At 32.5% G+C, this 10,825-nt stretch overlaps 1 pseudogene; it reads right to left on the reverse strand.

Moving 5' to 3' along the window:
* On the reverse strand, positions 1,932-8,688 carry LOC18595221 (annotated as a pseudogene).

A 10,825-nucleotide genomic window follows, 5' to 3' on the forward strand; every position in this document is an offset into this window, starting at 1 on the left:
CCCCATTTGGTGCGTAGGTGTTGTTTTAGCACAAGCATGATGTCTCCTTGCATGTATGTGGATTATCGAATGTTGAACAAGCTGACCATTAAGAACCTCATACCACTTATAGTAGATTTATTTGATTAGTTGAGGGAGGCTACATGGGTTAGGAAGTTGGTCTTGAGGCCAGACTTCTACCAAGTGCACAAAGTTGACGGTAATAAGCCCAAGATAGCTTGTATCAAATTTTTGGTCATGTCATTTAGGCTCATCAATGCATCAATCATGTTTTACACGCTCATGAACAAAGTACTCTAACCCTTTTTTGATAAATTTGTGATGATTTACCTTGATGATATTATTGTTTATAGTAATACCCTTGTTGAGCATGTAGAACATCGTAAGCTTGTCTTTGATGAACTGAGAGCACATAAATTGTATTTCAAAAAGGAAAATGTGTATTTAGCTTGCATTAAATACCATTCTTGGGGCATATTATTAGGATAGATAAGAATAAGTTGAAGGAAAATCTTAGAGTGGGAGCCACCCATAAACGAGAAAGAATTAAGGCCTTTTTCCGGGTTGGTGAACTACTAGAGGATATTCATTAGGAGCTACTCATCCATAGTTGCACCCCTCATGAATATGCTGAAGAAGTGAAGGAATTGGGACAGGAATGGAGTCAAAGGGCGTTTGAGAGGTATAAACAGGTAATGACTGAGAAGCTAGTTCTAGCCATATCCGACCATGGTAGGCCCTTTGAGGTATACACAAATGCTTTTGATTTTGCCATTGGTGGCGTGCTGATGCAAGATGGCTACCTTATTGCATATGAAAGCAGAAAATTGAATGAGATCAAGAGACAAATATTACTCAAATAATCTTAATGCGAAACTGGAATAAGCTAAACTTGAAAATGACTTGAATTTTCTTGCACCTCAAAGTGATTGTCCATCTAATTATCACCCCTACCAACTATGATATTATGAAATATCTATAACATGCATATATATATATTTGAGATTTCTTATCCTATAAAGTTTTGTTCAAGTATTTGTTAAAGATTTCATAAACTATCGCATCTCTAATATCAAAAAAAATTTCTCATTCAAATGATAATTTTATTAAGCACTAGTATATGATCATATACTATCATGATGTATTTCAAAAAGATCAGATTAAAGCATATAAACACATACCATAAAGACAATGTTCTTAAAACCTAAAATAAAAAAAAGAACACGAGTCACTCTAGCATAACCACATTCTATTATCATGTATAACACATTTCAATATGATCCATTCCGAATTGAGTTAATATACCATTTATCTCAAATATAAGCAATAAATTGAAAATGACTAGAATTAGATTTCGTTGAGTAGTAACACAATTGAAATATTATTTTTATTTACTAGGCCCACACAGTTTAGAACGTTATAAATCACAAAAAAATAACATAAGATTTGAATTTGACTTTTTAAGTAAAGAACACAATCACTTACCTTTAAATGGTTTATTCCAATGCACAATACAACAGGACTTTTGTTTAATTAATACCTCATTCACGCAAAGCTATTAAAGCATGTACAACTTGGCTGAAATGCTACTGACAAAGGTGAGAGGATCAAAACGACATGCACAAAGGATTTCACCTCTGTCCTCCTTCTATGACTTCTTCGACCTAGAAATAAAGAATAAAGGTTATGAATGCAAATTAGAATCATAAGACATGATCATGGATCTTACTTTTTTAAATTAAATGCAAATAAATAGATAAAATGGAAATAATTAAAGTCCAATTAATTTGGTCATGTAAAAAGTGAAAGCAGAATAAGAGCTGTGGGGACAAAGAATTATAAAGACTAGGTGATTAGTGGTTCACGGGAATGTTTCTTCCACCTGATAAAATAGCCATCACTTGACAAGGGCAGCATTCCCTGTTGATCCATCAGAAGTATCTTTTTCTTTTTTTGCTGAGCCCATCAGTAGAATCTTGATGGATATCGCTAAAATTTGTTGAAGTTGGAGTGCTAGACTGCTCTATTGTTGGGTCCATGTCCTCCATATCACTTCGATACACTAATCGAGCCCCACACTTCTTGACCTTAGGACCAATGCCAAGGGTTTCGAATAAAATCTTAATTCCAATACACTTCTTCACCTTGCAATCTCCACTTTCGTCATTCCAAAAATAATCTACAATGTCACGAGGCAAATACCCTAGCCAAAGATGGTCCTTCAAGATCCGGTGTGAATCGCTATGAAAATTAAACCCATAAGTAGGTAGCCTATGTTGAAAATCTATAGAATGGATAATAACAGTACACATAGCAAGATCCCTAATCCAATCATCATTATTGGAGGGAGGCACAAAAACACAGCAGACGGCGATTCCCATCCACTGATCACCATCATTTTGCAAATTGGGAGGCATTGATATCATTACTGAACCTTCCTCACTCTGGTGATTAAACCATTCAAAGATTTTACTTCCAGGAATAAGCATGTCAAATATCGTTTTTGCTTTCGCAATTGCCTGCAAAACAAAGCCCCGTTTGAAAATACACATTTTGCAACAGAATTATTTTGAAAACTTTCAATATGATGCTTGAAGTTTGAAAATTCATAATTAGATATTTGAATTTTAATTCAATTAGTTCGTTTGAAAATTTTGATTAACGGTGTTCATCAAATAGGTGACATGTCACAAAACAATCAATAAAAATACGTCACATGTCTAAAAATACTACGTCAGTTTAATTTTTATTTTTTTAAAAAAAATTGTTTTTAAAGAAAAAAAACCGTTTTTTTTGCTAAAAATTTTTATTTTTAAAACAAAAATAAAAAAATTCAGAAAATTCAAAACAAAAAAAAAATTTCGGTTTCTTACAAATTTTATTTTTGAAATTTAAAATAAAAGATTTTTAAAATATGGAAAAAATAAATTATTTTTAAAATAAAAAATAAAAAATTGACATAATATTCAAAAAAGACCATAAACTATTCAAAAAAATCTAAATAAAATCTTATATGTTTATTACGTTAAATCAAACCTTCATTATAAGTTAATTAAGTCTTTATAACTAATAATTAATTATTATTGTGTAACTAAATTATCACACAACACTTACATGGCATACTACAACGACGTAAATTAGTGCCAATCTAAACCAACACTAGCTCGAACAATGCCTTCCTCTCCTTTCACCTTGTCTCTCTTTCCTCCCTTCCTCCTCCTTCCCTATGTATATCCCCAAATTTCCCTATTTCTCTCTCCCTAATTTTTTATTCCTCTTTTTGATTTCTTCTAACTTTTGTCATTTTCTAGATTTTTAAAATTTTTAAAATTATTATTTTATTGTTAAAAATGAAAACGTTAGAACAAAAACAAAAAATAAAACACAAAAAATGATGAGTCACATGCACATTCTTATTAGTTATTTTTTATCATATTGTTGATTTGACTAACTGTTAATAAATAATTCAAACCATTCAACGAAAGTAAAATTTAAATATCTATTCGTAACTTTTTAAATTTTAAGTATCAAATCGATAATTTTGCCATGATCAAATATCAAATGCATAATTAATCCATTAATTTACTACTATAAATTCTTGGGAATTAAGGGTAAGCGAGTTCTAGAAATATACCTTAATATGTCCTTTTAGCATTCCTAATGCATTTTCATTCCCAACCAATTTGAAGCAATTAAGGCCGTAACAATATGCCTTACTCCATATAGGGTTATAACTTCTTCTTTTCCAAGGATTGTATGGTTTTGTTGGATTCGGAACTATCTCCAATGAAGCACAACCACCTAACCCTACTGCCTTTATGCTTGATGGAAGCTCAGGCAATGATTCAAGCTTTTTGCAATCCCATAATTCGAGACGAAGAAGCTTGGTAAGCTGACAAATATTTGCAGGTAGGCTGACGAAATTGTTATGAGTAAGAATCAGTGTTTCCAATGAGGATAAGCAACATATATCATTAGGAAGAGCCCCTTCACAAAGAGTCCTGCCGCTTATATTCAACTCTGTCAAAGAACTCAAACCTGAGAAACGAGTTAACGTTAGAGCTATGGAATTCGGACTTTTTTTGAAAAGCATGGGATTCAGACTTGGTAATAGCACTCTGCATCCCTTCCTATATATCCTCTGTAGGAAGGATGGTGGTAAATTTTCAAATACAGAGCAACTCGAGAGATTAAGAACTTTTAGACTGCTGAGATCTCCAATTGAAGAGGGAAGTTCTTCAATGCTTGTCCCATCTAAATAGAGCTCCTGCAAGAGTTTTGAGATTTGAGATTCTTATAGATTCTTAAATTCAAAAGTTTAAGCTTGGGTAGAAATGCAATGGATGGATGGACATCTACTAAGCTGGTACAGCCTTCCAAATTCAAACTTTTGAGATTTTTGGTCATTGTGAAGTCTGCTAAATGTTCAAGTTTAGAGCAGCCCGAAAGAATCAATGTTTCAAGAGATTCCATTCCAATTTTGGTTGGGAGACTCCTAAGGCTTTTGCAGTTTCATACATTCAAAAGTTGAAGCTTGGGTAGAAATGAGATGGATGGATGGACATCTACTAAGCTGGTACAGCCTTCCAACTCCAGACTTTCGAGATTTTTGGCCATTGTGAAGTCTGATGTCCTTATTAGCTTTGGGGAGTGTTGGAGGTTGACGACTTTTAACTTATTTAAAGGCTGTCAAAGAAACAAAAAACTTGTTAATTTGTAACGATATTCAAATTATTTATAATTTCTATGAAAATAAGTTTAAAGGCCAACATTAAATAAAGTAATTCTTACTCTCTTTCCCTCCCATAGTCGTTCAATGCAGCTATTAGGTAGGAGAAGTGCAACAAGGTTGTTTGGTTGGGAGCCCGAAGGCAATGATTCTAAAGGACATCCAAACCAATCAAAAAACCGTAACTCTTTAGAAAGATATCTGAGATTAGAAGATTTAAAGAGACCACGGACTATGAGCAATCTTAGTTTTGTCATCTTCGAGAAGGCATCAGCATTCAAAGTGAAAGTCTTGTTTTGTTCCCTAAGAAATGATAAGCAAGGGAATACAGACAAATGAGCTTCACAACATATATAGCAATAGAACAACCTACAAAGCTGGAGTGTTTGTGTCTGTATATATATATAAAGAATCCTTGACACTTGGAAAAGTCACTAGATATGCATGTATTCTAGATGCTCATGAACTTGAGTTTCATCTTGCACAAAAACTATTAAAGTCTCAATTCAAATTTATTGATTTCTAATGCAACCAATATTTCTGTTTTGCATTCTTATTTCTTGTCCACGTTCAATCAAAATTTAAATTCCTTTGTCAAGCTCTTTTCTATATCAACTGGATTATCACGGTTTTTCCTTTTTGTATTTTGGTAGCATTAATATACTACCAATGATTAAGTTAATATACACTTTTAGGTAAAGTCATTCCAAATTTTTAATTTTAAAAATTGGTTTAATTGATATGTGAATATTTCTTTAGTTATGTACATATCTTTACGATCTCCGCAAATATCGTAACTCAATACTTTTGTATATAATGACAATTAATATAATTTATTTAAATAAATAAAACATGTTTCGCATATCCATTCCATACGATTTAAATTGGCTGCCATTTATGAAGCCCTCGGTAGGCTTAATAGGCTGCCATTTGACATCTAATTAAGCACCATAAGATAATTCAGAGGAAAGAAAAGAAAAAGAAGAGAAATACAAAAACGTTCATATTAAGTAAAAAATAAAATAAAATTGTGGCATACAAATACACTTAATTAAATAAAGTAAAAATATGATCAAAAATATATTTAAAAATTTTAATTATTGTACAATTAATAAAATTATATATGGATATTTAAATAAAAGGAATCTCAATCAATTATTAATTTCATGATAATAAACATTAAAATGTTTAATTAATATTAATAGTTATAACGTAAATGTTAAAATTGATTTCAATATTTTTACTTTCTTTTAAAGAAAACTAATTAGTTTATTTTTACATGGTAAATGTAATATACTTATATGTTAATTTAAATAATCAAAAATATTTTATTTCACACCATTCCTTCTATATATAATTTCAGAAAATAAATAAATGAAAGTCGAAAATGTGTAACATAAAACTAATATACTTAATAAAATAAAATAAAACAGGATTAAATATGTCTTTTAACTTGTTCCAAAGTTGCACAAAATATCTTAATGTAATAAGAACATCAATAAAATCTGCGTCCCCTAGATTTTATCAGAACAGGCAGCTTAGAGGTCTGATTCATTCAGGTCTATGGCTGTTTTTATTTAGCCAACAAACTGTTTTTGTAATATGTATCTGTCATAGTAATGAATTTACAATCCTTTTAAAAAAAGATAATCAATAATTAAGAATAAAATTGTTAATTTAATAAATTACAAAAAATAAATATATCGTTTTCTATTTCTATTTTTTGAATTCCGGGTTTTTATAGATAATAAAGATAAAGATAAAGATAAATGGATATGTGTAGTTGTACCTTGTAATGCTGTTGATGACCATGCCTTCAATTGCTTCTGTACCCTAGACATCAAGAGTACTGTAAGGCTTTACATAAAGATGGATAATTTGCCAATTTAAATAAAGAGTAATATAAATAAATAAACACAACTTACTCATTATGAAATACTAACCGAGTTTTGTGTTAGCACTTGATATACATCACTTTCCTCCGACAACCTACATCCTTTGCTAGGTTCATCAAGAGACTTTTGCCGAACAATATATCTTCCCATCTCTTGTAACAAATCATGCATCCAAATTTTGTTGCATTCAACTGTTATGAGAGATTTCTTGATGAGAACATCTAGTCCAATATCCGGATAATACCCACAGCCATCCAGTATTTTTGTTACAAAATCTCTATCCCACCTGTTAAAGAAATGTGCGATCTCTAGAAATATTTTTTTCTCAATTTCTGATAATCCATCAAAGCTTATTTGAAGACAATTGTGAATTCTATTGTCAGGTTCACTTTTAAGTCTACCTATAGCGCTCCTCCATTGAGCTGCACCTCTAGCACAAAGAAAAGAGCCCAAAACTTCAAGAGCTAGTGGATGGCCACCAGCATATTCCACAACAGTTTTACATAGCGATATGAAATCATTTTCCAATGCATCACTATTGAAAGCTTTCAAACTTAAGAGCTGTAGGGATTCGGATTCATCCAATGTTGTAGGCTTATACACATCATCCACTCCGTAGACTCGCAACAGATGCTCATCTCTAGTTGTTATGATGATTCTACTCCCTAAACCAAACCAATCACGCTTTTCAGCCAGCCATTTGAAATGTTGAATGTTTTCCGCATCATCAATAACAACAAGAACATTTTTATGACGTAACCTACGACTTATAATTTCAATTCCGTCATAAACACTAGAAACTTTGAACTCTTCTCTAGGAAAAATCTTAGAAAGAAGCTGTTCTTGTAAAGAAACAAGTCCAGATTTCATTGCAACTTCTCGAACACCAGCAAGAAAGCATTTACCTTCAAAATAACCAGACATTTGGGTATAAACAACACTTGCAAGAGTTGTTTTACCAATGCCACCCATTTCACAAATTCCTACAATGCGAATATCACGATCTTCCTCAAAATCTATTTTATCATACAGCTCATCCAAACGTGAATGAATTCCAATTAAGTCATTAGGAACACTTGAACGTGCTTGATATACCTTTGTTGATATCTTTTTAACGACTCCTCCAATGAATTCTGATTCATACCTATAAACTCAAAAAGTCAAATAAACATTATCAATGAGAAAGCATAAATTACTATTTGATTTATATTCTACTAGAATTTTGTATGGCGCATGTTTGTTGAGGTTACAAGTTTTTTTTATTTATATATACTAACATCAATATATCATTAAATTATTCACAACATTATTTACTTATTAGTAATTAACATTAATTAAATATTATTATTTTTTATTCATATTAATCATAATATTATTGATAAACCAATTAAATTTTTTATTTTTAGATATAACTAATTGAATAAAATGTAATGTAAAAAACAAAATTAGCTTTTAACTATTGTAGATAAGATGTTTATGTATCTCCCTATCAAAAAATTGATTTCTAATTTGCAGTTTGAAAACAATTAAATATGAATTAGAGCCTGTTTGGTCTAGGTTTATATATATATATATATATATAAACAATTAGGATGCTTCATACAAAGCATCTCGCCACTTTTGCGTCTTGCTTTGATTATATCTTTTTTCAGGTTCAGCAAAGGCTTTTTCAACGCTCCCTTTCTGTCTTCGTAGCTCACGTGGCTCGACATCATAGAAAATAGGAAAAACTTTATGTTTCCTCTCTTTTCGCTGTTTAAGAATCTCAACAAGCTCATCTAGGCACCACCTTGAAAAAGCATACATTTTTTAAAAAACGATTATTGAGCACCATGATTCTCTAATTGCTTTAAGGAGCTCTGGTGCAAAGTTTTGGCCCTTCTCAAGCCTTTGGTCATCCCTGAAAGTGATGATTCCTCTCTCAATCAAACAAGAATTTAGATGGTCCGTAAAGCCCTTGCGGGTATCTTCACCGTGAAAGCTCAAGAAAACATTATATTTCCATTGAGAAGAAGATAGAGATGAAGATGATGAGGAGGAGGAGGATGGCGTGCCGATGGTCATAGTTGGATAGAGGAAGAAGAAGGGAAGATAGTGCCCGTTTCCTTAAGGTGCAGGAGGAGATATCTCTATAACTTGCAGGGTTGACTTCTCTTTTTCCTCTCTATTTACATGATGTGCCGTGGCCGGATGGTGTCTTAATAGCTGATTGTTGCGAGGTAACTGCCCCTTTTTTTTTAATAATGGTGTCTCATGTGGCTATGGTGGTGCGTGATAGCTGTGCTGATAAGCATTACAGTCCGTTTCAAGTTTTAACTATCTCCAGTTGGTTCTTTCCAGGATATTGTATCTTTCTTCTGATACATACTAATATATCAGTCCTGATTGAGCTAAAAAGACAAAAACAAAATAAAAATAAAATCCGTAGCCGCCCATGTTGCTGAATTGTATATAACTTAAGCAATCTTACCTATATATTATGTTTCTCTAGTTTACTGAAAACAAGGTCAGGCATTCAGTGATAAGATATGTCATTGCTTCCTTTAATATTATGTGGTAGTGAGTGCTTTGTAGGGGAACCCTTCAATCAATGGCGTTGGAGTTGGCGCTGTGCTACCGTAGCAAACTCTTCTTAAAATTAAGATTGAGAGAATTTTGTTTCTTCCGCCGATCAGAAGTGAACCTAATCTTTCCCTGAAGTTACTGCAAATAAAATCCTCCATGGTTGAAATTAAAGGCTTTTCAAAAATACATAAAGATAAAGAATGACTATTAATATCTTTGCTAAACTTCAAACTTCCTGTTAGGATAGTCTTGAATTGTGATTTAATTAGGGTTGTTTAATTCTAATTAAATTAGTATACCATATAAAATAGTCTTTAAATCTAATTATATTAAAATAACAATTCCTAATTATATTAAGATAAGATTCCTAATTATATTAGGATAAGATTCCTAATTAAATTAGGATAAGGTTATTGTATTTGATATTATAAAAGGACCCTATGGGTTAAAGAATAATTATCACCTAGATTTAGAGAGAGAGATTTAGGTGTACGTGGGATAAGGATTATGAGTTTGAGACTGTTTTTGTAATCTCCTGATTTTTCTCTTAGTGAATTTTTCTCTGTTGTTATGCCCGTGGACGTAGGTCATCAAAAGACCGAACCACGTAAATTCTTGTGTCCTTGTGGGTGTACTTGATTTTTTTCTTTCTTTCTTCATTCTATTGATTGGGTTCTTGGGCAATTCTTTAGAGACAATTCCGCAATTTCCCAACAAACTGGTATCAGAGCTTCAAGGTCTTGGATCAATCTGAATCTCGCTATGGCAACTTCGTCGACCAAGTATGAGATTGAAAAGTTTAATGGAAGAAACGATTTCAGCCTGTGGCGTGTTAAGATGCGCGCATTGCTAGTGCAACAAGGACTGTTGAAGGCACTGAAGGGAAAAGAGCATCTTCCCTCGAATTTATCTGATGGTGAGAAAGATGACCTTATGGAAAAAGCACATAGTGCTATTCTCCTTGCTTTGTCTGATGAGGTGCTAAGAGAAGTCACGGATGAAGAATCTGCTGCTGCAGTGTGGTTTAAACTCGAAAGTATTTATATGACCAAGTCCCTGACGAATCGGCTTTATATGAAGCAACGATTGTATACTCTCAAGATGAGTGAAGGTACGTCCGTTAATACCCACATTGATGAATTTAATAGAGTTATTCTTGATTTAAAGAATATCGATGTTAAAATTGAGGATGAGGACCTAGCCCTAATTCTTTTATGTTCTTTGCCTCCATCGTATGAAAATTTCGTGGATACTATGCTTTACGGCCGAGACACTCTCACTTTCGAGGATGTAAGGGCATCTTTAAATTCCAAGGAATTAAAGAAGAAAGTTGGTGGTATTCGGAATGAAAATCAAGCAGAAGGTTTGGTTGTAAATAGAGGTAGAGGTAAAGAGAAAGGCTTAGACAGAAAAGGTAAATCTAGAGCAAAAGGGAAAACTTGCTGGAATTGTGGTCAGAAAGGGCATTTTCGTCAAGACTGTATCAAATTCAAGGATGATGAAAAGTTTAATAAGTCTGAGAATACTGCAAACGTGGTTGGAGATGACTTTGATACTTTTGAGGAAACTGATAATGTTCTTGCAATTACTAATTGTAACCTGATGGATACATGGATCTTGGATTCGGCTTGTTGCT

Source organism: Theobroma cacao, chromosome 6, assembly GCF_000208745.1.
Source record: "Theobroma cacao cultivar B97-61/B2 chromosome 6, Criollo_cocoa_genome_V2, whole genome shotgun sequence".
Taxonomy (NCBI): domain Eukaryota; kingdom Viridiplantae; phylum Streptophyta; class Magnoliopsida; order Malvales; family Malvaceae; genus Theobroma; species Theobroma cacao.